Source organism: Schistocerca nitens, chromosome 7 (assembly GCF_023898315.1).
Source record: "Schistocerca nitens isolate TAMUIC-IGC-003100 chromosome 7, iqSchNite1.1, whole genome shotgun sequence".
Taxonomy (NCBI): domain Eukaryota; kingdom Metazoa; phylum Arthropoda; class Insecta; order Orthoptera; family Acrididae; genus Schistocerca; species Schistocerca nitens.
In genome coordinates, this window is record NC_064620.1 from 179,603,078 (window position 1) to 179,631,026 (window position 27,949).

Here is a 27,949-nt window from a genome sequence, read left to right on the forward strand (position 1 = left end):
TTTCATTGTAGTTTGTAGCGCTCGAGTTCAGTATTAGCAATTTTTTCTAATTTTTTGAATAAATCATGCATTATCTCAAAAACTAGAGCCAAACTGCATAAATGGTTGCTCTATTCGTCCTCAGCACCACTAACCCATCCTAAAGCCACTCAAATATCCTTGGCAAGAAAATGAGTGTTGACCAGTGTTATTCATTGTCCAGCTGTGACATTGTTTTATCACTGCCCGTCTCACGCCACTTCAGATATGTAATGGGTTTTTCGTAACCGACGCAAAATATGACACCGAGATTTAACTTGTCCAAATAGCCATGCCGCTCGGGGTAGCCGAGCCGTCTAGATCGTCTTGTGACGGTCCGGCGGCTCCCCCCGTCGGAGGTTCCGAGTCCTCCCTCGGGCATGGTTGTGTGTGTCGTCCTCAGCGTAAGTTAGTTTAAGTTAGATTAAGTAGTGTGTCAGCTTAGGGACCTATGGCCTCAGCAGTTTGGTCCCATAAGACCTTACCGCAAATTTTCAGTTTCCAAATATCCATGACTTTGTCAATCAGACTAATGTTCCAGAAGAAGAACACAGATCAGATTGAGGCGCTACCAATGATTCTGACATAGATGTGAATGATACTCTCAACACTTCCGAGAATGGACAATACGGTGCTGACTCTGTTCAGAGTAGGGTTAATCATGACACCGAAATCGACACCAATTATAATGTGCAAGGTGGACGGTTTCATTTGGAGTTCGACAGTACCAAAGAGTGGTACCAAGACAGCATACCAAGACGCAACAAAGATGTAGCTTAATCAGAGGACATATGCAAAGAAGGCTCCAGATTCCGAACATACCGGTTAACCTCAGGAGAACTATTTAGACATTGTGGGTGAAGAGCAAAAAGATGGTGACACAACAAAAAGAAAAAGAAGCGACTAACTAAAGAAAAGAAAATCTGTCGTTATTTTTCTTTCACACCGAACAGAATGACGACATACAAATTCTTAAGATGTTATAAACCCAACTAATTACACTGCTCCTTGAAAATACGTAAATGAGCGTAGAAAGTTTTCAATTCTCCCTTTATTTGCCTATATCTCAAGATACCCCAGAAAATACATGTCAGCTTTAGAAACCATTTCATTTGAAACACGATTACAGGGCTGCTCAAAAAGAAGGAACAGATTTCAAACATTTGTTGCTTCCGAATTACAAAACATAGAAAAACAGTTCCAACGTTCTTAGACAGAGAAAAGTTCAAATTTTTACACATGTGTTACATGACAAATGTCAAAACGGTGGCTCATTTTCTACCATACACGAAGCAGCTGGTCTCTCGGTACCGAATTCACGGCTTAAAGAATGCGATGTCGGGGACTTTCAAGAGTGTCAGGCATAGTGTGGATAAAAAACGCGATCTTTTGCGTAACCCCACAGATTAAAGTCGCTAGGTGTGAGGTCTGGAGACCGGGGAGGCCACCGGCGATGAAGTTCGCCTTCTGCTTCTCCTCTTCCAATTCAAAGACCTGGAATGGTGTCAATCAGGTAGCGTCGGACGTGCTTAGAGATATTCAATATAAAAAACTTACTTAATTTTGTAACTCTTGCACACTGCACTGCAAAACACAATAAATATATTAGTATTAATATTACATCAAGCTCTTAAATTATTATTTATTTTCAGTACTCAATAAAGTGGGCATAACTGCAAATCTCGGTGATCTTATTCCTCCAGACGGCTGTTAGAGCCAATTTTTCAGATGTTACTACCTAAGGGTTAATAATAATAATTTCTTTTGGAAGCCGTAGATAATTAGAGGTGAAATTTACCGTAGAATACTGAGAGTATATTATTACATTTAATATGATAGCATCAGCGTCATAAAACACCGCTTACACTACTACTACGCACAAAAGTATACACAAAGTTTACAATAAGATTGCAAGATTAAGAAATGTAAAGCGAGGCCGCAGTAAGCCACAAAAGAACGAGCAAATAGATGAAAACTGGCTGTCGGAGTTGTGTGAGAACGAGAAAAAAAAAATCTTGCAGTGCGAGTGACAACTAAGAGGGCTCGTATATGTACGAAATCAGGCAAGCTGATGGTTACATTCAGAAAAGGCGTTCGCCTTACATTATCGACGAAAGTGTAGAAATTATTCCCAACTCAGTTTGTCATCCAATATTTCCAAATTTATCATCAAAATTGAATACAAAATAATACAAAAATAAGGTGTGTTGGAATTCAGGAACGTAGGAAGGAATTCTGATATTACGTTTATTAATGGAAAGATCGTAGAATTTAGAAGTGGTCATGGTACAGAAATAATGTTGAACGTAGGTTTAATAACAGATTGCCAGATAGAACAACAAACCAAAATCTAAAATTCATTAATTGACTTCGTAAACTTGGAAAAAAATGTGTCAAGATTGTGTAAAATAAAATAGTGCCACCAGTATCGTGAGAAGGATAAGAATGAATCAGAGAGCAGTACGAATAGTTGACAGCTATTTCCTCTGGCTCTTAGAAACATCACTTATTAGACAATTTGAAATACGAACAGTGTGCAGTCGCCGTGGCAGGTAATGCAGTACTGAAGCCATAACAATGTTTGCAACAGAAAGAACTAGAACACATTAAAATTCAGGAACGCTAGTTGCTTTTTCTGGAGTTTCCTCAGATTAACGCCAATCGTGCACACGTCATCGGACCACTGCCTTTTATCATTTTTGCGCAGTAACATCCTTTATAGTGGTCATTCACCGCCTTCATTGTAAAACTAAGGCCACCTCATGTGCTTCGACGTTGTTGTGATTGCCTAGCTTTCAGGGGCCAAGCGCGTGAAATGTCTCCGCAAAAGTTAGTGAATTCGCTCAGCGTTGGGACAAATTCACTTATGTTCTTGATGGTTTAACTCCAGCTTACGCACCTAGAGAGAATAAAGCCAGTACAGAAATACATAAAAAGTACTTTTAAGTATCCTAACGACTATATTGAATAAAATGCCTTGCATCAACAATAACAAGCAGATTTTGCATACTCGAAGCAAGGGGCGGTATCTTGACTTGCTTGAAGAACTTAAAATATTATCAAAAGAAATGAACCCGACCAGAACCTTAATGAACAGAGTAAGTTTCCCCGTAATGTTTGTTCTAACTTTCACGATGACGTTTTCCAGTAAATACAAAGAGCTTAATATTCTCCCTCCTTCCGCCAACATGGATGCATTTATAGAGTTATTCGGCTTTAGGTGGAAGACTGTCGGCGCCCTACGAGGCCTATGACATACGTAAACACACTAGTGCATCGCACATCAATCAGACTGCTTTGGTAGGTGGCGCATGCTGGTGGCCTCATAATTGAATGTCCATGGAAAATTCCACCGAATCTTGCCATGATGAAAATTCCCTCTTAACACAAGCAAAGTTAATTAGTGCAACTGTGGATTGGGAATTACAAATTATTTATAATTTAATAGCGCAAAAATTCCCTATTACATAAGCTAACACGTGATCCTCTAAAGATTTCTTACCTGACATCTCAGAGGGAAGGCATGTTTAAGGAGGGTGCTTGGGTCTTGCTTGCTTCCTACGATGAAGCTCAGAACACGAACTTACTAGACAGGTTACATGGAACAAGGGACCGTCATTCCTGCTTTAAAGTTCTCGACGTAAACTTACCTTCTGCAACATGTAATAGATATACTAAAATACTGCAAGTAATCTCTCGCTTTTGAAAAATCTATTTAGTTTGAGAAACATTCTGGTGGAAAAAATGGTCGTGCAGGTTGCACAAAATCATAATTAATCCTTACTCTGCGATACGAGCGCTTCTAGCCTCATGACTTCCAAGCACAAATTTTACAAGTGTATGCTTTCGTATTTAATTTGCCTAGAGGTCAACATGTAAATAAATGGAAGAGATTTTGTAGCAGTGAATGATTACTGAAAGGCCACAGGTAACGTCATAGTTAATAACAAGAAAGACACGTGGTATAGCCGGCCGGTGTGGCCGAGCGGTTCTAGGCGCTTCAGTTTGGAACCGCGCGACCGCTACGGACGCAGGTTAGAATCCTGCCTCGGGCATGGACGTGTGAGATGTCCTTAGGTTAGTTAGGTTTAAGTAGTTCTAAGTTCTAGGGGACTGATGGCCTCAGCAGTTTAGTCCCATAGTGCTCAGAGCCAATCTGACACGTGGTACCCACAGCCGAATCAAAGACTTTACCCACAGAGTAGTTGTGAAACAAACTAAATGCAAGAGACCTTTGGTGAATGGAAAACCTGTTTCCTTAACTCGATTACGAATTAAATAAACCGTGTAAATGGAACGGAAACAGATCCACATTAATCTCAATTGCTAGCTTTACTCAGCTGTTCATATTACTTCAGCATTCGAAAGAGATTACTTTTCCACTATGATTCGGGTAGTTGTATTAGAGAAATTTAGAAAAATATTACCTTAGTTTCCAGAGTAGGTGGATAGAGAAATATTACGTGCAATTGTCAGTAGAGCCTCGTGTATACAAACCCGTGGTTTAGTTCGTAGACCACTCTCCTTCGTTCTTAAAATAATTCAAGGCAACACATAACACACACAAAGGAAATGCACATCCCCAACAGCCAGAACAGACTAGAACAGAACAAAGAAAGCTTATTTCTTTTGAACATGCAAGCCATGTGAACGGTAACCACGCTTTCAGTTCTCATTGGCAGAGCGTTTGCTTGCCTCTAAGAACTTAAACACCAGCGCAGCAGGCGGAGAAGTTACTTTATGGATAATCGACCAATGTCGAGGATACTATGGCAAAGGCTGCTCACGAGTAAGAGACGCATAAAACAGGATACATGAAAGTTGGCAGATCATAACAGACAACTTTCAATTTGGAGATAGTTTAGAGAGCCGACACTTAGGACGGACTGAATAACGATCGCACTGCCACCAGCATAAAGAAAACACATAACCATACGGAGTAGGAAACATGTTGCCATTCAAAACAGCTTTACGGTCGTCTCTGAATGGATAAATTCAGGTCCTGTACGGTTCTCAAGGAAATTTTATACTACACTACTGGCCGTTAACATTGCTACACCACGAATATGACGTGCTACAGACGCGAAATTTAACCGACAGGATGAAGATGCTGTGATATGCAAATGATTAGCTTTTCAGAGCATTCACACACGGTTGGCGCCGGTGGCGACACATACAACCTGCTGACATGAAAGTTTCCAACCGATTTCTCATACACAAACAGCAGTTGACCGGCGTTGCCTGCTGAAATGTTGTTGTGATGCCTCGTGTAAGGAGGAGAAATGCGTACTATCACGTTTCCGACTTTGATAAAGGTCGGATTGTCATCTATTGCGATTGCTGTATATCGTATCGCGTCATTGCTGCTCGCATTGGTCGAGATCCAATGACAACAGAATATGGAATCGGTGGGTTCAGAAGGGTAATACGGATCGCCGTGCTGGATCCCAACGGCCTCGTATCACTACCAGTCGAGATGACAGGCACCTTATCCATATGGCTGTAACAGATCGTGCAGCCACCTCTCGATCCCTGAGTCAACAGATGGGGACGTTTGCAAGACAACAACCATCTGCACGAACAGTTCGACGACGTTTGCAGCAGCATGGATTATTAGCTCGGAGACCGTGGCTGCGGTTACCCTTGACGCCGCATCACAGACAGCAGCGCCTGCGATGGTGTACTCAACGACGAACCTAGGTGCACGAATGGTAAAACTTCATTTTTTCTGAGGAATCCAGGTTCTGTTTACAGCATCGTGATGGTCGCATCCGTGTTTGGCGACATCGCGGGGAACGCACATTGGAAGCGTGTATTCGTCATCGCCATACTGGCGTATCACCCGGCGTGATGGTATGGGGTGACATTGGTTACACGTCTCGGTCACCTCTTGTTCGCATTGACGGCACTTTGAACAGTGAACGTTACATTTCAGATGTGTTACGACCCGTGGCTGTACCCTTCATTCGATCCCTGCGAAACCCTGCATTTCAGCAGGATGTTGTAGGTCCTGTACGGGCCTTTCTGGATGCAGAAAATGTTCGACTGCTACCCTGGCCAGCACATTCTTCAGATGTTTCACCAAATGAAAACGTGTTGTCAATGGTGGCCGAGCAACTGGCTCGTCACAGCACGCCAGTCACTACTCTTGATGAACTGTGGTATCGTGTTGAAGCTGCATGGGCAGCTGTACCTGTACACGGCTCCCAAGCTCTGTTTGAGTCAATGCCCAGGCGTATCAAGGCCGTTATTACGGCCAGAGGTGGTTGTTCTGAGCACTGATTTCTCAGAATATATGCACCCAAATTGCGTGAAAATGTAATGACATGTCAGTTCTAGTATAATATATTTGTCTAATGAATACCCGTTTATCATCTGCATTTCTTCTTGGTGAAGCAATTTTAATGGCCAGTTCAGGTAACAATGATGGAGGTGGATAGCCTTTTCTCCAAATTAGACCACGGAAGCTCAATAATATTAAGATGCAGTGACTATGGTGGCCAGGGGGCACAATTCATCCTTCATGCTTACAAAATCAGTCTTGGACGATGCGAGTCGTATGAATAAAAGCCTGTCTTCTTGGAACACAGCATCATCGTTGGGAAACCAATATTATACCGCAGGATGGGCTTGATCAGCCAAAATGGTCACGTAACCCTTGGTAGTAAGGCGACCTCGCAAAGTAACCATATGGCGTACGGAGTACGACGGTATGGTTGCCCAGATCATCATCGCACCCTCGACGTATTTCGCTCAAGGGGTGAAAACTCGGACAGAAGTTCGAAACAGTGTGAAACAAGACTCATCCGACCAAATGACGGCACTCCATCACTCGATAGCCCAGATTTCACGTTTCCCTGTTAAAGGCGTTGGCATCAGTATTGGGTGGTTTTGGAATTCCAGCTCCATCTGGAATGCCCTGCTTATGGACCTCCGTTTGTGCTGCTTGAGTGCTGACAGAGTTCTCGAGTGTGACATTTAGTTCTGCTTTGACTTGTACAGCTGTCGTCTTCGTACTTTCCGTCTCAATCCTCTCCAGTGAAACACTATCACCATCTCTCAACACGCACTTTCGTCCTCGTTGTGAGTTAACGGACAATATTTTTCCACTTACCCTTTACGGGACATAGATCTTACAGTGCGTCTATAAACAGTGAACACTTCGGCTCCCTTGGTTGTGGAAGCATTCACCATACGTCACCAACAATTTGCCCAGGTTCGAATTAACTTAGCTTCAAAACATGCACTCATAACTCTACAGGAATTAACCCTTGCAACAAGCTGAGGACCTTGTACAGGTGTCACTCGTAGTCAAATACAACAGAGCAATCTGCAAGCTTGGCTAGCGTCTGCATTTATTTTGAAGCATGCATTTCTCGCGGTGTTTCGAAATGTTTGTTCAACTCTGTACAACTCGCGTATGGACTGTGAAGACAAGGTACCAATGCTCGTGTTGAAACATAGTGGTTTTTCTCTCGCTACATCTGCTGACGGAACAGGAAAGGGAATAATGACCAGCTGTGGTAGAAGGTAAGCTCCGTCATGCACCATGTATTGGCTCGCTTGCGTCGACGCAGAAATGAGATGACGTTCCTCTTACCTCCTTTGTGTCGTAATAAAATGCTGACCATTGGCCACTGAAAGACCTAAGTCGAAACAAGGCCCCGGGAGGAGACAACACCCCATTAGAACTAATTTTCAGCCTTGGGAGAGCCAGGCGTAACAAGGAAAGGCAAACCTACGTTTCTAGCATTTGTAGACTTAGATAAAGCTTTTGACAATGTTGACTGGAACACTTTCATCCAAATTCTGAAGGGGGCAGGGGTAAAGTACTGGGAGCGAAAGGCTATTTACAATTTGTACAGAAACCAGAAGGCAGTTATAAGAGTCGGGGAGCCCGAAAGGGAAGCAGTGGTTGGGAAGGGAGTGAGACAGGGTTGTAGCCTATCCCCGATGTTATTCAATCTGTATACTGAGCAATCAGTAAAGGAAACAAAAGAAGAATACGGAGTAGGAATTAAAATCCATGGAGAAGAAATAAAAACTCTGAGGTTCGCCGATGACATTGTAATTCTGTCAGAGACAGCGAAGGACCTGGAAGAGCAGTTGAACGGAATGGACAGTGTCTTGAATGGAGGATATAAGATGAACATCAACGAAAGTAGAACAAGGATTATGGAATGTAGTCGAATTAAATCGGGTGATGCTGCCGGAATTTGATTAGGAATGAGACACTTAAAGTAGTAAAGGAGTTTTGCCATTAGGGGAACAAAATAACTGATGATAATCGAAGTAGAGAAGTAGAGAGGATATAAAATGTAGACTGGCAATGGCAAGTAAAGCGTTTCTGGAAAAGAGAAATTTGTTAACATCGAGTTTAGTTTTAAATGTGAGCAAGTCGTTTCTGAAAGTATTTGTATCGATGTAGTCATGTATGGAAGTGAAACGTGGACGATAAATTGTTTAGAGAAGAAGAGAATAGAAGCTTTCGAAATGTGGTTCTACAGAAGAATGCTGAAGATTAGATGGGTGGATTACATAACTAATGAGGAGGTATTGAATAGAATTGGAGAGAATAGAAATTTGTGGACAACTTGACTAGAAGAAGGGATCGGTTGGTAGGGCATATTCTGAGGCATCAAGGGATCACCAGTTTAGTATTGGAGGGCAGCGTGGAGGGTAAAAATGGTAAAGGGAGACCAAGAGATGAGTACACTAAACAGATTCAGAAGAATATAGGTTGCAGTAGGTACTGGGAGATGAAGTTTGCACAGGATACACTAGCAAGGAGAGCTGCTTCAGACCAGTCCCTGGACTGAAGACCACAACAACAACATTACGATTATAAGTGTGCGTAATACACTTCGTGCCAATTTTAGATTTTTAGGAAGCCGCAACTTCAATGTCCAGAAGTCTGTTATTACGAAGTGCATCAGTGACGTCCCATGTGCGGACAGATATCATTTACGAACGCCGAGCTTATCTAGAGCTAGTAAAGTGCCGGCTGTGAGCGGTAAGTAATGGGCTGCGAGGAGAACGGCGCCTCCCGGAAGACGCGTGGAGCGGGACCGTCGCCGATGCGGAGCTTCCATTAGTCACGGCGCCGGCCACGGCCGCTAATTACGCCTTCGCTTAAAACACATGTGCCCGGACTCTCGCCTCCTGAAATAATCGCCAACATTTACACTCGTACCGCCCGCGCGGAGGATTAGCCAGGTCCGAGCCGCAATAACTTACAGCACGATTAACGTCCTGCCGTATGATACGCGAGCTTAAGATAATGTAATTAAACTGCACTCGTTGATACATTTGTGAGCCTCTGGACCGCTGCGAGCTTTCGCGAGAAATTAATTTCGACTGGTTCGATTAGGGGAGAGATATGTAGAAACATTAGAGGATCTGATTTTATCTCAATTTTGTCTAAGTGCAACAGAACTAATAATTATGAACAACTTATGGGTTTGATTGTAAAAGAACTCTTTCTGTTAGCAGTCACTGTTTTCTATTAATTTGTATTTTGGACGACGCGTTTCGGGAAATGACTCACATTTTTCCAGTGCAATTTTTGTATGCTATGTCATTTATTACGTTGTCCTCGATGGTGAGTGTTCATCGGAGGTGAGAGTATCATCTGGAGTGTCCCAAGGAAGTGTGGTAGGTCCGCTGTTGTTTTCTTTCTACATAAATGATCTTTTGGATAGGGTGGATAGCAATGTGCGGCTGTTTGCTGATGATGCTGTGGTGTACAGGAAGGTGTTGTTGTTGTGTGACTGTAGGAGGGAGGATACAAGATGACTTTGACAGGATTTGTGATTGGTGTGAAGAATGGCAGCTAACTCTAAATATAGATAAATGTAAATTAATGCAGATGAATAGGAAAAAGAATTCCGTAATGTTTGAATACTCCATTAGTAGTGTAGCGCTTGACACAGTCACGTCGATTAAATATTTGGGCATAACATTGCAGAGCGATATGAACTGGGACAAGCATGTAATGGCAGTTGTGGGGAAAGCGGATAGTCGTCTTCGGTTCATTGGTAGAATTTTGGGAAGATATGGTTCATCTGTAAAGGAGACCGCTTATAAAACACTAATATGACCTATTCTTGAGTACTGCTCGAGCGTTTGGGATCGCTATCAGGTCGGATTGAGGGAGGACATAAAAGCATTTCAGAGGCGTCTAGATTTGTTACTGGTAGGTTTGATCATCACGCGAGTGTTACGGAAATGCTTCAAGAACTCGGGTGGGAGTCTCTGGAGGAAAGGAGGCGTTCTTTTCGTGAATCGCTACTGAGGAAATTTAGAGAACCAGCATTTGAGGCTGACGGCAGTACAATTTTACTGCCGCCAACTTATATTTCGCGAAAAGACCACAGATAAGAGAGATTTGGGCTTGTGTAGAGGCATATAGGCAGTCATTTTTCCCTTGTTCTGTTTGGGAGTGGAACAGGGAGAGAAGATGCTAGTTGTGGTACGAGGTACCCTCCGCCACGCACAGTATGGTGGATTGCGGAGTATGTAGATGTAGATGTAGATGTAGATTTTTCATGTTTTCGATGTGGGAGATGCTGCATTGTTCGTCTTTACTGTAATATGCGAAACATGCTCAGTTCTTAATTATTGACCGATTTTGATGTTGAGCTGACGGCGATTTTCCAAAGAACTCTTACCCGTGCGAATGCGTGGGATCGATAGTATACATCAAAGTATCTTTTCTTATCTGGTGAGCACGTGTTTACTTTCCGCGTCCACGGAGGGCAGCTAGCGTACCGCCAGCTTTAGCGGATCGTCGAGTTCGCCGAGTCAGCAGTGTGCTGGAGTGAGTTGTGAGATTATCAACGGTGATGAGCGTGGACCATTGCCACATTACTCTGTGTTGCTGGCGATTGAGAAGGCTATTCTCGGCGACTTTCTACACACAGTGCGTTACCTCCAGTCCGAGCCTGGCTGTTAACTTGGTGAAGAGCCTTGAGAAGGAAGTGAGCCTGAGTTGATTAATACTTTTCCCACCGGTGACGCCACAGTGGTGTCGTGCGCGAAATAGCGGTCAACGGCCGGCGACACCACAGTGGTGTCGTGTGCATAGTATCGCGCAGTGGATGGCGACACCACAGTGGTGTCGTGAGCATAGTATCGCGCAGTGACCGGCGACACCACAGTGGTGTCGTGTGCATAGTATCGCTCAGTGACCGGCGACACCACAGTGGTGTCGTGTGCATAGTATCGCGCAGTGGATGGCGACACCACAGTGGTGTCGTGAGCATAGTATCGCTCAGTGGCCGGTGACAGCCCTTTACTATCTTTTTCATTCTGCTGGTATTTTGTTTAGGTAACAATAAGTTACACAAGTCAACAAGTTTTTTGGTTTTTATAAGTACCTCTGCACTTTCATCATGGCAGACGAAAGAGACCATAAGATTATTCACGATGAATGCGTGGACGTCTTGTCTGACGTTCCGGACAACTTGGCCGATTGTGAAGAAGACTTTGGGTATCAAAAAAATGAAAATGAAGCAGAATCGTCTGAAGATAGTGAAATACGTCCAAGAAGAATTCGGCGAACGCTACTGTTGCCAATTGATTCGGATGAATCAGACGAAGAAGACAGACTATGATCTACTAAGGACCAGTAATAAATTTGAAGGATCTCCGGGTCCACACATATTTCCCAAAGATACACAAAGCGTCGTGGATATAGTAGAATTATATATCGGGAACGTCTGTTTCAATATATTTGCAACGAAACCAACAAGTATTACAGTCAAAATTGCAATAGAAGGAAACTGGATAAAAAAAATGCCAAATTTGTCGCGTTACGGGACCCGAACTTAGAAAATGATTTGGGCCTGCTATCGTTATGGGAATTGTAAAAAAAAAGCAAGGATCGATGATTACTTGTTAACGAATCCGTTGACAGACACACCGATATTTGGCAACACGGTGTCAAATATTATAATTTTTTTACCATTTTTCCGACAACAACAATAAACCGCATAACACCGACCGGCTTTTCAAAGTGCAATTCACAATAGATTATTTTTCCAAAAAGTTTAAAGAAACGTTTAACCTAAGTCAAAACGTCTAAATTGATGAAGAAATGATACGTAGCGTGGACAGTTAAATTTAAAGTTTACAATCCGTCGAAAATTACGAAATATGGCTTACTCATTCGGATGCTGTGTGATTCTAGTACGGGAGACATTTCCTCGTTCAAGGTATATTCCGGCGCTGGACAACCTTTAACAAGAACAGTGGTGGAACTATTAACACCTTCTTATGGTAAGTAGCATCACGTCTACATAGATGATTTTTATAACAGTGTAGAACTTGCAGAGAAGGTACCTGAAAAGAAAATTCGAGTTTGTGGAACGATACGGCAAAATAGAGGGTTTCCAGAAAAATTAAAGCGCACAAAAGTCAATGTAATTTCCTGGCATATTAAAACTCTGTGCCGAACGGAGACTCGAACTCGGAACCTTTGCCTTTCGCGGGCAAGTGCTCTACCAACTGAGCTACCCGTCCTCACAGCTTTACTTCTGTCAGTACCTCGTCTCCTACCTTCTAAACTTTACAGAAGCTCACCTGCGAACCTTGCAGAACTAGCACTCCTGAAAGAAAGGATATTGCGGACACATGGCTCAGCCACAGCCTGGGGGATGTTTCCAGAATGAGATTTTCACTCTGCAGCGGAGTGTGCGCTGACATGAAACTTCCTGACAGATTAAAACTGTGTGCCGGCAGTTTTAATCTGCCAGGAAGTTTCATGTCAGCGCACACTCTGCTGCAGAGTGAAAATCTCATTCTGAAAAGTCAATGTGTTTGAAGCTTGTCATCAACGGAAAGGCGACAAGCGGACGGCGACAAGCCAAGTAATCCGAATTAGCGCTGCCGGCGCCAAGCGAATAAATTTGTACGAGACGTGCGAAGGCTATGAATCAGTTAGACCAGGCCTGTCACAGAGGGAAATTACAAATGCACGAACACTATTCTCATCACAGTTGTCACTTCGGATCTCATCCGAAAATTGCCACTGCATCCTTAACTCTTCTGCTTGCCATTGTTAACATTTTACTTGTGTTTTTATCAATATCATCTAAATGTTAGTGTGAATCATGACAATTATCGATGTTTGTATAATACGCCTTATCTTCCTCTGGGTCGGTTGCTGTTATGTACAGTGTTTAATGTTACTGATTTGTTTTCTCAGCTAGGAGCCCATTTACACTGATCAGCCAAAACATTATGACCACTGCCCACTGCAAGATTGGATGCTTCCTGGTGGCGTTGTAGACACAGCACGCACTAAGAAAAGCATGTAAGCCGAGGAGGGACGGATGCAGGATCACCCTAGCGAAGGTATGCGCTGCAAATGGAGAAATCAACCGAGATAAGAAACTTTTCCAAAGCGCAGATTGTTATTACGCAGAGCCTGTGAACGATTATCTCGAAAACGGCGAAGTTGGTCGAATGTTCACGTGCTACTATCGTGAGCAATTAAAGACAGTGGTAGAAGGGAGTGAAACTACCATTACGTCCGCGACTCTTCATACAACGAGAGGAGTGGAGACTTGTCTACTGTGGAAAGCAGGATAGATGAGGGTCTGTGGCACCTCTGGGTGCACATGTGTTTCGGAACACACCATTCACACCATTCTTGAACAATGGGCTCCACAACAAAAGGACCCATGCGTGTTCACATGTTGGCCCAACAAAACATCCATTACAAAGATTGGACCGTGTGTTAACGGAAACGTGTCAGCTCGTCGGATGAATAACGTTTTTGCTACAGTAGGTCGATAGTCGTGTCCACAAACGTTGTTATACAAGTGAACAGCTGCTCGAAGCGTGTAGTGCTGCACGGACGCAGGCTGTTGGAAACGGTATTATGCTATGATAAAGACATTCTGCTGCGTTTGCGTGGCACTTGTGGTGGTAATCGAAGACGCGACACAGCTGAGGACCACCTGCACCCTTTCGTGCTTGATTTATTCCCTGACGACGATGTCATTATTCAGCAGTATAATTGTCCGTGTCTCGAAGCCAGAATCGTGCTACGGTGGTTCGAGAAGCATGATAGTAAAATCATATTAATGTCGTAGCCACCAAATTCGCCTGACATGAACCTGATGGTTCCCATGTGGGTCGCTATCAAGCGCCGTCACCACGTACACAAATCAGCGGGCAGTTTTCTATGAAAATTGCACGTCTTGTGCGTAAACATCTGGTGTCACATGGCTCTATAAATCTACCAAAGAACTGCAGAATCGATGATGCGCAGAATCGGTGAGGTATTGCGGTAGAAATATTGTCCAACAAGATATTAAGCAGGTAATCATAATATTTGGGCTAGTGTGACTACTGTTTATTCCTAAAGTTATTGTGACATTCCAGGAAATACCCGAACACAGTGTTAGCAGCACTTAACCGCAATTATATTTTATTTATATTGTGTTGTAACCTCTTTAAATGTTATTAAAGTGCATCTGGGAAGTTCAAGAACGAGATTAAGTGTGGGATTAAAATTCAGAGTAAAAAGGGTAGCAGTGATAAGATTCGCCTGTGACATTGCTATCCTCACTCAAAGTGAAGAAGAAATTCGGGATTTGTTGAATGGAATGGACAATCTAATGCGAACAGAGTATGTACTGAGAGTAAACTGAAGAAAGACGAATGTAATTAGAAGTAGCAGAAATGAGAACAGCGAGAAACTTAACATCAGGATTGATATTCACGAAGAAGATGAAGTTAAGGAACTGTGCTACCTAGGCAGTAAAATAAACCATGGTACACCCAGCTAGGAGGACATGAAAAGCAGATTAGAAATGATAAAATGGGCATTCCTAGACAAGAGAACTCTACTAGTATCAAACATAGGCCTTAATTTGAAGAAGAAATTTCTGAGACTGTAGGTTTGGAGCACAGCATTGTTTGGTAGTGAAACATGGACTGTAGGAAATCCGGAACAGAAGAAACTCGAAGCATTTGAATGTGGTGCTGAAGAAGGAGGCTGGAAATCAGGTGAGCTGATAAGGAATGAGGAGGTTCTCTGCAAAACCGGTGGAAAAATGAATGTATAGAAACCACTGATAAGAAGGGACACAATGATAGGACATCTGTTGAGACACCAAGGAATAACTTTCATGGTACTAGAGGGAGTGTTGAGGCTAAGAACATTCGAGGAAGATAGAGATGGGAATACAATCTACAAAATTTTAAGACGTAGAGTGGAAGTGTTACGCTGAGATAAAATGATTGACACAGAAGATGAATTCGTGACGGTTCGTGTCAAACAGTTCAGACCACTGATGACAAAAAATATTCAAATGTGTGTGAATTCCTATGTTCAAAAATGTGCAAATGTGTGTGAAAATCTTATGGGACTTAACTGTTAAGGTTATTAGTCCCTAAAATTCCTATGGGACCAAACTGCTGAAGTCATCGGTTCCTTGACTTACACACTACTTAAACTAACTAATCATAAGAACAACACACACACATCCATGCCCGAGGAAGGACTCGAACCTCCTGCGGGAGCGGCCGCGCAATCCGTGACATGGCACCTCAAACCACGCGGCCACTCCGCGCGACACTGATGACAAAAAAGCCTGGGATGTTAAGCTTTTAGTTATTTAATCATTATTAGTAGCCTAATCTAACAAGCTGCCTAAATAGGTGTTTTAATTATTCAAATGCTCCTTTCAGTTGTGTTTCTCTGTTATAATTCTGCATCATTTGTTATCCTGACTATTTGTTATTGGTATTCCAAGGTACTAGTGGGCTTGTTATGTCAACGTCCGTGAACCAAATTGTTTCAGAAGTATATCTCTTTAATTGTACTGAAGTAAAAATTTTATTTAATTAGTTGTGCTAGTCATGCGAAGGCCTTCATTGCTTACTAATTTCACAAACAATGGGTATAATAAATGAGTAAATGTTGTTCTCTTATTAAATGATGAAATCTGTTTTTCAGGAAATCCTATGTTGGGATATTCTTTTGTTTTTGCAGAAGGCCAACCTAATAAAATTTTCTGCGCAAAGATCCTGTTAAAAAATTGTGCTTATTCATGGCCTGACAACTTACTGCTCAATTCCACTTCCCTGATATCTGTCAAACTTCTACTTAAGGCTTTCCGTGGCGACTTGTGCAGAATCATAAGATATGGATGTTTCTGCACACGTGAGTTACAAGAGAACTACAAGATCAATCATTACTTAAAAGTCGTGTGTGTTTTATATATTCGATTAAGCACAAAAGAACACAACAGAAATAAATGGCACAGCACATACAAAAAAACCCACTTGAAAATGGAAATCATTTCTTGAAACATGTCGTGCGAAATATAAATAAAAAGAAAATTTTACACGAACGTATATTTTGTAATGTATTTGCCTTGTTTCAGGACAGCTGACTAGATAATACGACAATAGTATTTCATAAAATATGTATCCTAAGAGATTAATATGTATTCTTTTTACAGGTGTTTGTTAATGTTCTACTAAATTATTTAAGAAAATCAGTACAACAATCTCGGGATTTCCAAGCTACGCAATACGTACTGGCCGCGTAAGAAATGGAACGATTTTGTGTGTTACAACATCGAAATTCTTCAGTATCTCAAGAAACACAGTTAAAAGAAGAGTTGTTGAAAGAAACCGTAATGCTACTGAAGACAAGAAGATCCCTGGGACCTTCAAACACGTATTCAACTAAGAACAAGATGAATGATACGTTAGCCAATTTTTTACACTGAAGGAAGGTGTTAATGCATGTTAGTAACTGATTTACCTCATATTCATTTCAACTTGCTGAACGCAATGTCTACCACACCCATTCAACGAAGAATTCAGGCAAGAATTGAGCAGCACAGTTAAATAAGAGATGTACAGACATAAGCCTTAGAAAAGCAGATTACACTTCATCAGAGTCTTACTCTTCCTTTTCTTTGTCTGTGGGCACTTTGCCATACCTGCAGAGCAAAGTGGCCATTTTGCCGGCTTCCACTTAAGCTTACTTTTCAACTACAAAAGAAGGATGTGAATAACAATACAATTTTTTTTATAATTACGGAATGCATACAGTTTGTACAGATATAATTCACATGTCTCAAAAACACATTTTTCTTATAATGGCCACTTTATCTACTTTTCCAAAAATGGTTCAAATGGCTCTGAGCACTATGGGACTCAACATCTGAGGTCAGCAGTCCCCTAGAACCTAGAACTACTTAAACCTAACTCACCTACGGACATCACACACAGCCATGCCCGAGGCAGGATTCGAACCTGCGACCATAGCAGTCGCGCGGCTCCAGACTGAAGCGCCTAGAACCGCTCGGCCACTCCTGCCGGCGGTGGCTAGGGGAACACGGTAAACTCATCTTGGTGTTCTTGAACCACACACGTTCATTGCGACCTATGTGAAAGTTGCATTGTCCTGCTGGTAGATGCCACTGTGGCGTGGAAAAACAAACTGCCTGTAAGGGTCAATTTGGTCCCAAGGATAGATCAATTGTGTCCTCCAGGATGACGAGATCACTCAGGAAATGCCACGATAACATTCCTCAGATCGTAATACTTCCTCATTGTTTGCTTTCAGACATTCCAAGTCGTACACGCCAACAGCCATGTGTCAGATGAAGCACGAAACGTGATTCATCTGAAAAGCCCTGAGAGGACAGGACATATAGTTTAATTTGTCGAAAGGGGCCAAAATGAGTGGCTGACAGTTGCGCTCGAACATACTACTTTATTCATTTGACAAAAATTACAACACTAAAGCAATCATTAACAACAGAGAAAGCCAAACAGTCATTTTAGAACTTAAGTCCCGGCTAAATGTGCCATTCAGTCTCACGCCTCAAGGGCAAAACAACTTTAATTTAAAACCGGCTGAAGGCCAATCACTTAAGACCCAAAACAGAAATTTGAATTTTAAAAGGCAGAAAGCCTTATCCTAAATTTCTTTAAATGAGGTTGAAGGCCCAAACAATCTGACACCTTAATGGCAAAACAGCCTTAATTTATAATCGGCTAGAAGCCATACATAACCAAGCAACAAGGTCAGATAAGAAAAGGCAGCACAACAAACGGCGCTCAGAAGTTTCCAAGGGTCGGCCTGGAAATCAAACACTAAAGCTCCCTTAGGTGAGACAGGCAGTTGGCTCAACCATTTTCGATCCGACGATAACCTAACCGACAGACAATCAACAGACCACACGACAGGACAACTTCCGCTCAACCCAACCAGCACACAACATGGAGTTCAATGCAACAACGCAGAAGGTATCGGTGCCCACAACGAATCACACATTAAGCTGTCAAACTACACGCCGTGGTGAACAGCGACAACTCGACGAGGAAAATACACTGCCTGAATTTACTTCAACGGCCAGGGCAGGTAACCGGAACGTTAACGGCCACAAGGCAGAAGATTCCGCTGGTGCACTTCAAAAAAATAATGAACTCCACAAGAGGGCGGCTAGAATTTCGCCAACTTGAAAACACACGTTGATGCTCGCGGGAATTTCCCAACAGCCCACAACGAAATTGAAACGACACAATGTGAGGCCGGCCGGTGTGGCCGTGCGAGTCTAGGCGCTTCAGTCTGGAACCGCGTGACCGCTGCGGTCGCAGGTTCGAATCCTGCCTCGCTCATGGATGTGTGTTATGTCCATAGGTTAGTTACGTTTAAGTAGTTCTAAGTTATAGGGGACTGATGACCTCAGATTTTAAGTCCCACAGTGCTCAGAGTCATTTGAACCATTTTATTAAAGGTATTTACAGGATATTGTTAATTCTTCAGTTACACAGTTTTGCGGTGAGTAAAATCGTATACATTTTTGAAATTGGTTACATAACGTGTGAGTGGCTAAGTCATACTTCGCCGGTTGCTAACGATATATTGCTTTGAAACAGAGGATGGTCTTCCACTATGGGAAACGTGATGTTTGTAAGTGAATTCAGTTTCTTTAACGTATTAACAATATTCCACGTGTTGAAAATGGAAGTTTGTGTTAGTTACCAATAGCTTCTGTTTCAAAATACTTGTGACTTGTAAGTGGATTATTATAAGACTTCTGGTTAATTTGGTTTCACTTGCTGCTTATTTGTTGTAGTAGAATAAAAAAGTAATACATAGACTATTAACTACAGTACTGCAAAGATTTTCTCAACTGCAACAGTTTCCAATGAGAACAGAACATTTGTTTCTATTTGCGTAACCATGTTGTACCTTCGATTAGTTTTTCACAACGGTATAAACCTTTTTTTTCCGGGCTAATTCTCGTCATTTCAAAAAACGTATTCAGCGCACAGAATGTGAATGCCATCATTTCAAAATGGAATAAGAAAGTATATTAAATGGCTTGCTTGAAGCGAACAACATTCTCCGCTAGTGGTTGGGAGACAAAAGAAGAAAGAAAAGATTTAATTTCCCAGTGTATCACTCAGCTTTTGCATCCCACTCAGTAAGATACTGCGATTTTCAGAATATTTCAGAAAAAAAATTAAATTGATTTGTACTGATTCGCCGTAGACAATACTCTAATTGTGTTATCTCAGAGATCAAGATGATGTGGAAAAAATACGTTAGGAAATGCCTCAAGTTCAAGCGTCTGGGGAATAGCAAATGTAGCTGTGGAAAATGTTAAATACAGGCTGATTTCAACTTTCCGGTTTTGATATCTGTAAAGGGCAAGTCTAATTAAAAAGAACCGGATGGAAAAAATTAAATAAACTGTTTATTATTTCAAAAGCAATTGCCATAAATGTTTATACATTTAGGCCAGTCTGAGACAAGACGGTTGATGCCTTCTTTGAAACATATTTGCGGTTGCCTAAGGAACCATAATTGTGCCCAGGGGTGAACATCCTGGTCCGAAGTAAATCGACTACCTCGAATGCCTTTCTTCGGGGCTCCAAAACTAAGGATATCGCATCGGGAGAGATCGGGACTATATGGAAAATGTGTAAGGGCTTTTCGGCGCAACTTCTGCAGCGTAGTAGAAAGAATATCTGAGAGGGCGTTAACCTGCAATAGAGTGACGCTCTCCGTCAACATTCCTGGGCGTTTGGACTTGATGGCATGTTTCAGTTTTTTCACGAGTGGAAAAACGGAATAACTGCAAATGCAGTTACACAGACTTGCCCACATAATTTTGAGATCTCCACAAGCAAAACCAAAGTAATTACATTCTGGGGAAAACATCCAAGAAGAAGAAAGATTGTCACTTTTGGCCGGTCGTTGTGGCCAAGCGGTTTTAGGCGCTTCAGTCTGGAACCGCGCGACCGCTACGGTCGCATGTTCGTATCCTGCCTCGGGCATGGATGTGTGTGATGTCCTTAGGTTAGTTAGGTTTAAATAGTTCTAAGTTATAGGGGACTGATGACCTCAGATGTTAAGTCACATAGTGCTCAGAGCCATTTGAACCATTTTGTCACTTTTGGAAAAATAATAGACAAAAAAAAAATCATTTTATGTATCTAGTCTACGGAAATGTTAAGTAAATACGGACTATTGTGTTGAACAATAAGAAGGACATTAGGGAATAAAGTTAGTAAAGAGACTTCAATTAATTTTTATAGAAATTAAAGTAATTACTAGTTTAATATATGGAGGCGAAGCATGGCTGACGGGGAAAAAAGAATAACTAATGCAGCAGAAATGAGATTTTTAAGATCAGTAGGGGCTTACAAGACAGGACAGAATGAGGAATGAATGTAATCGTCAGGAACTCCATATCTTTTGCGCTGAAAGACAATATAGCCGTCTACAGGAAAAAAATGGGAAAATTATGTGGGCAGGACGGAGGAAAATTAAATAACGAAAATGGCAAGAGCCTACATATCAGGGGGAAGAAAAGATGTCGGCCGAACAGGGATAAGATGGAAGGAGGACGGAACGAGTCAAAGGTACAAACCTTGAAGGAAAGAAGAAGAACAACAACAACAAGAAGGAGAAGAATACGACAAAACGTATCGAACGTAGCGTTATGTGAAATGTGAAACTTCAAAAAACTATGTTTTACCGTTGTAAAGTAAAATAAAACATAACACTCGGAACACCCTTCCCCTGCCATTAACTTTTTTTTACAGTAGACATTTTTAGCCTGTGCAAAGCACATTTACAATTAGCGTCCAAAGATAGTAGAGAGTGAACTGATTATCTCTTTTTCTTGTAATTCACCACTTTTCTCGTCCTCAATACCTTAAAATGATTTTCACCTCATTCAGTGTTATTTTATCACGAGCGATCAAAATTTTTCAGTTTGAGGGCGTTGCCGCTGCGTATAGCCAACGTAGTGCGACTCTGATGAAAGTATATAAATAACCACCGACGTACTGGAGGGATTAGTGTGGCATTCGTTTCTTTCCGACCTCCATGCGGTCAGTACGGAATCGTGAACTGTGGTGACGTTATTACCAAACTCGTGCAGACGAGAGCTACGTGCTGTTATTTTTTTCTTGGCTGCCATTGGACAAACACCGGTAGACTTACACTGGCGAATGAAGAATGTATATGGGGCAACATATGTGTCAAAAAGAAGCGTTATGGACAAGGAATGCTGCTGCTTTATGATAACTAATGTCCTGATATTGCAAATGTAACAGAATCTTTGTGGAGGCATAATCAAAATCCACTTTTTACTGGGTCCCCTGACACATAGCGATTAATCTGACAGTGACAAATACCTGAATCACTCGCTCTGCATAGCATATCTGAGAAAATACAGTTGGCATTCATCTCAACTACAGAATACTTTTGGAACATTTCCAACTACACGTGGCGGACTCTACCGCCGTCTGACAACAGGAGGTAGCTACAACTGGAATGTTATCGACAGCTGACACTAACACTTCTAGGACTGATTTTTTGGCCTTTATAACCGTATTTGACCCTTATGTAGAACACAACGGCTTTCAACCATACTTTCAGTTTGACCAGTACGGTTCACGTTGCTCCTGCAGGTGATCACTCACTTTATGATCAGTTTCTTTTGAAATACGTAGGACGGTCGCAGGTTCGAATCCTGCCTCGGGCATGGATGTGTGTGATGTCCTTAGGTTAGTTAGGTTTAAGTAGTTCTAAGTTCTAGGGGACTAATGACCACAGCAGTTGAGTCCCATAGTTCTCAGAGCCATTTGAACCATTTGAAATACGTAGGGGGACTCAGGACAGAACGGAAGTGTACTGTTTCCTAGACTGGAGAGCGCTGAAACCTATTTTAGAGACATGTAACTATGTCTCTGAATGAAGGGAAAGTGCGACACCCATTTTGACTCGGTTTGGAGTGCGATTTGTGAGTGAACGAATGTGCTTCAAATTTCTGGTTCCATCTTTATAACTTTTGGTAAATTTAGACGCAAGAGAAGCCGTTGATTGTTAATTGTACGTCATTAAATGACGTGTAATACACAGCACGTTTAAATCCGTTGGTTATTACGCCCCATAAATGGTGTTAACCCGAAATGTGTTCCTTGGGCGGAATGGGACGGGATGGATTGGGGTGGTATCCAATATGGCGTCAACTTACACTAGAAAGATTAATAAAACAACAAATGCATACTAGATTTATTACAAGGTATCCTATTCGCAAGACATAAAATACCTCTGCTGCACGAGCGACGGGTAACAGTAGCACTAACTTCGTGCTTAGCATTAAAAATAACTAAAACTTTCAAAGTGACTAAATATTTTCTTATTTTCAACGATTTTGTTGAAGTTTCGATATTGATTAAAGTAAATTGTTCATTAGCCAACTTTATGTTGGTTTTAAGATCTAAGATCTAATAGTCTCAACGTTTCTTCAGCAATTTCACAATACCTGCCTTATCCCATTCTGCTCTGTGGATGGGGCAGAACTGAAAATATGTAAGAATTTCCTTGACAAAATGTAAAAATTACATAACGTACAGTTTTAAGTAATTTTCAAGTAAGTTACATTAGTTCACACGATAAGGTGATTTTTTATACCTTTAAGAAGAGGTTTCTTTCTCTTCTTTATTTTACAAGCATTCCCTTTCAGCCCTGTGTTCCTCAACCGTCTTACTGCTCCCTAGTCCTACCACTGTCTATGTTCACAACTATTCGCAAGCTCAGAGAGCGTCCAGCCTCTGATTGTAGTCATTCTGGTGAGAGGTACGCTTGAGGTGAGCAAACTAAGCTTACACGCTTTCAGTATTCGTGACGGCATGGACCCTGTGTAGAGAAGTTCATGTTCAGACAGCTAGGAACAGCTTCTAGAATGGAAGTACGACACCGAGTTTTAACTTTCTGTAAACAGCATGTTATTTCTATTTAACGTTCCGAGAAGTTGCTTACTGTACTGTCTAATGTTTTTGCATTTAGTCTCTTACTATATTGATCAATAGTTTGACGGGTCTAGTCTTCTCTAAATTATGTGCTGTTCTGACTCTTATGTCTCCAAGGCGATGTTATTGATGAAATGTTTATTCTTTATGATTAGTGACAATAGTGGAGAATAGTTTCTTCATGGGTGCACCACATGTCTATTCAAACAATAAACTGATTTGGATGATTTTACCAGGACAGAATCCCATTAACAATTGAAAGTACATTAAATGAACAAACTACGCGCCAAGGAACTACAGGGGAAATACTCACGTGGAAGGACTTGACCCCAGGGTTGTGCAGCAGCATTCACCGTTTAATTTGAACTCACACACACACATTATATATATATATATATATATATATATATATATATATATATATATATATATAAAATCAATTGATCCAGAATTTTCTTTACTGGTCTAAACAGTATGTAATGTGGCGCTAATTAATGACATCAAAATCAAAGTTCACAGGTCTGCTAATACTCAGAATAAAACTGTGGAACGAAATATTGTACTTAAGAAAATGCCTCGGGGAACCAGCTTCCTAAGGACAAGTGGTTGTAGAAAAAAAATGCACTCTTCAATAAAATTAACTAGATCAAGACTACAAGGACAATAAACATTTCATCAATAACATTTCCTTGGAGACACGAGTCAGAACAACATGTAATTAAGAGAAGACTAGACCTGTGAAACTATTAATCAACATAGCAACCGATTAAATGCGAATACATTAGACAGTACAGTAAGGAACTTCTTGGAATGTTAAATACAAATGAGTTTCAGTTATTAAAACGAGTATTAAAGGCCCAATGTCAGTTTCTAACGAGAATGAAGACGAAATGAACTTTGTCAGTTAGTTAAGTGGACTAGTTGCAACAGGCACAATTTATAGGTGGAGTCGTTGTGGAATAGTTACAACAACAAGGTGTGTCGCCCGATGTCTAGATGTTGTAACACCATAGCTCTACTGCTCTACAGATTTATTTTGCCTTTTGTTTAATTTGATGTTATATCGTTGAGTTTCTGTAAGTGTTGTTGGATTGAATCCATACCATGAGAGTGTTTATTCTTTTCTCTGTTATAAACTTTGATGTCTTTTAGAATGTGGGAAGTTTGACCTATGTAATATGTACGATATGAGCAAATGATATGTTTGTCTTTCTCACTTAATGTCTTTGGTTATCTTTGAGAATTATTTAATTTTCTTTAAATAATTTTTTGTAGAAATACCATTATATTCAAATGTTCTGTTTTAATTAATATGTTTGGCTGTTGTTATGTAATTGCTGATCCTCACTTAGGGTTCTTAGTTATTTTGTATGTGAAAGGTGTTGTGGTTCCCCTCGGGATTGGAAGCATGCAGCGCGCGCGAATTGTGGTTGGCCTAGGTAGAAAAGGTGGAATTGAGAGTCAGTCGGGGACGAGCTACCAAACTATCAACTGCTCATGTGAAAGTTGTGTATTGTGCTGGATCGGAGAGAGGCTTTTACTAACGCTTTCCAATGCCTCAGATGGATGGACAAAGAGCTGGAACTATTCTGGAATTGGTATCTATCATCGCCACCAAGAAATGACAGAGTCCAGCAATTCTACCTGCAAATCCACCAATCAACATGCAATCGCCACCACATTGCGCAATCACTGTAATGGAACACTATAGTAATGTACAGTGAGGGATCAGCTAATTGGATGTTTTAGTGTGCACAAATATAAGGTAACTTATACTCGAACTCTTATACCCATCTTGATTTTTTATCCCTAGTCACAGAAGCACGTAGGGTCCTTCCCATGCTAAAGTGATTACCGAGTGTCCTTACTGAAAGAACATTAAAGCTCAGTGTTTTAGCAGAACTGAGTAATATAGTGAATAATGCTTGCTGAAAATAATTTTTCTATTAAAACTGGTTATTAAAATTTTGTTGCCAACTTCTAAAGTGAAAGTTCTCAAAACTGAGGCTTACGAAGTTTTGCTTAGTAAGTCATCTCAGTGCAGTCTGTTAAAAATCAACCAAAGGTGTTCTATTGTCTTATAACCACATCAAGCTGTGTTCTAGTACAGTAAGAGTTGAGAACTAATACTGTTGAAGGTTACATGTTCATACTTGTTAAGGGCTTGTTTCTTTAGTGTATTGAAAGTGCGTTTAGTATGCTCTGCTACAGTGGTCAAGATTAAGGGCCTCCCTCCACTGAAAGTGGAAAGTTCAAAATGGCTCTGAGCACTATGGGACTCAACTGCTGAGGTCATTAGTCCCCTAGAACTTAGAACTAGTTAAACCTAACTAACCTAAGGACATCACACACATGCATGCCCGAGGCAGGATTCGAACCTGCGACCGTAGCGGTCTCGCGGTTCCAGACTGCAGCGCCAGAACCGCGCGGCCACTTCGGCCGGCAAAGTGGAAAGTTACTTAATTATAGCAACTTTCAATTACTCTTTCTATTCAAGTGAACTTCTGTACAATATTGGACTGCCCTTGTGTATTAAAAGTGCAAGTTAATGGTGTAACAGGATCAACAGTTTGTCTATTGTGCTCATGCTAGATAACGATTAATAGAAAGACCTCTATCTATGAAAATAATAATTTCTTTATTCAATAGACAGTGAGAAGTACGCTGTTAGTGAATTCCACTTAATTTTCATTCTAAATAAAAAGGTATTTAGCTGAGAGAGACTTAACCTATGACCAGTTTCTAATTTTGCAGTGAAACACATTTACATTTTTTTGTCAGATAGGAAAATGTTTGAAAAGTAACATTGAACTTATGCCCAATTTACAATCCTGCAGTGAATATTAATAGTAACATTATTGAGATCATTCAGTTTGACTAAGTCCTCAAGGTAATAGTGTGTTTTATTATCTGTTATATTTATGTAAATAGTTTGTTCTCCTCTAGCTGTTAGTTCCAACCTTAACCTTAACATATGCAGGTGTCAGAGTTCATTGCACTCGCGTGTTTCAAAGTATGGGATGTGTTTGTCCGTTAAAGTTACTAATAACTATTTTCTTGAACAAGAATGTTAATCATTCTCATGCCTAATTAGGCTGGCGACCGTTTTCTTTATTATCATCTGAACGCTGTACATAACTAAATTATTGTTTGTTACTGTTTAAATATTTACGTAATTCTGACTTCCACTTCCGATAAGCTACCTCCGTTAGGTATTTCACAGTCAACACAAATAAAATTCCTCTCAGTGGATAACACTGCTCTGTTGCTTTATACCATAAACTGCCTCCAGCTTTGAGGTTATGGTATAGCTGTAGCGAACAACAGTGTTATACGTGGCTTTTCCGTGACAGGACTATTTGTTCTGATGGGGTATGGTAAGTAATAAACCAAATTTGATATTTGATTGCACAAGCTACGTAAATGCTGTTGTAGTGTTATAGTGTCTGTTTCGGATCGCAGATGTGCGGACTGGCCAGGGCGACATTCTCAGCAACCCAAGCAAATTAGCTTAAAGCAAGAAAGCAAGATGGCCCCACGCAAGCAAGTACATTAACAACAGGGATGCGAGGCAGGCCTAGGATATAAGAACTTATTAGTCGATATAGAAGAGAGAAAACTAGCGTTAATTACACAGAGTGGTAGGAAAAATTTTAACTGTAGTACGAATATTTAATTTTCTTTAGCTAAGACTTGCACCAGGCCTCTACGCTTGGGAATGACACAAATTTAAGCAGCCGTCCGAAATGCATGGGCCTTACTACCTTAAAACCTCAAGTCCGAAAGTCTTTGGTGTGACGTCATAAGCGCGTAGTGAGTGTGAGATCGCTCCACTTAAAAATTATTTATTCTGGGTCTCTGGGGCAGAACTACGGATTACTTCGTATTGGATTTTGAGGAGAGAACCTTCTTAAGAAACAATTGTAAATGAGTTGTTTTAAATACGATTTTCTTGAAAGTTGTTTTTCTGCTATTTGCTTCCTATGTCTATGAATTTCTAATGTGATGATGCAAGATATATTTGGGTACGTATTCTTAATGTCGTATTTACTGAGATTGTATTTAACTTTCAGTTTGGTAATTTTTGTGATTCTGTCTCTGGATCTCTCGTGCCCCCAGGTTCAGTCAAAATCTTGCAAACATGGTAATAATAATGTCGTGTGCCGAGGGTCTCCCGCCGGGTAGACCGCTCGTCTGGTGCAAGTCTTTCGATTTGACGGCACTTTGGCGACTTGCGCGTCGATGGGGATGAAATCATGATGATTACGACAACACAACACCCAGTCCCTGAGCGGAGAAAATCTCCGACCCAGCCGGGAATCAAACCCGGGCCCTTAGGATTGACAGTCTGTCACGCTGACCACTCAGCTACCGGGGGCGGACGCAAACATGGTTGGTATGAATAAACAAGAGGCACTCTGTGATAAACTGTCTTTCATATTTTGAATCGCTGAAATACACAGTAAAATGAACTTCACCGTAAATTAACGATCTGCAGCTAATAACTGACCTATATATCACATAATTGGACATATATTTAACCTGACACTAGTACACTGTACATACTCACTGATATAGGTCTGCCTTAGCTGAGTTTGGAGCAAGAGCAATTAAAGGTTGG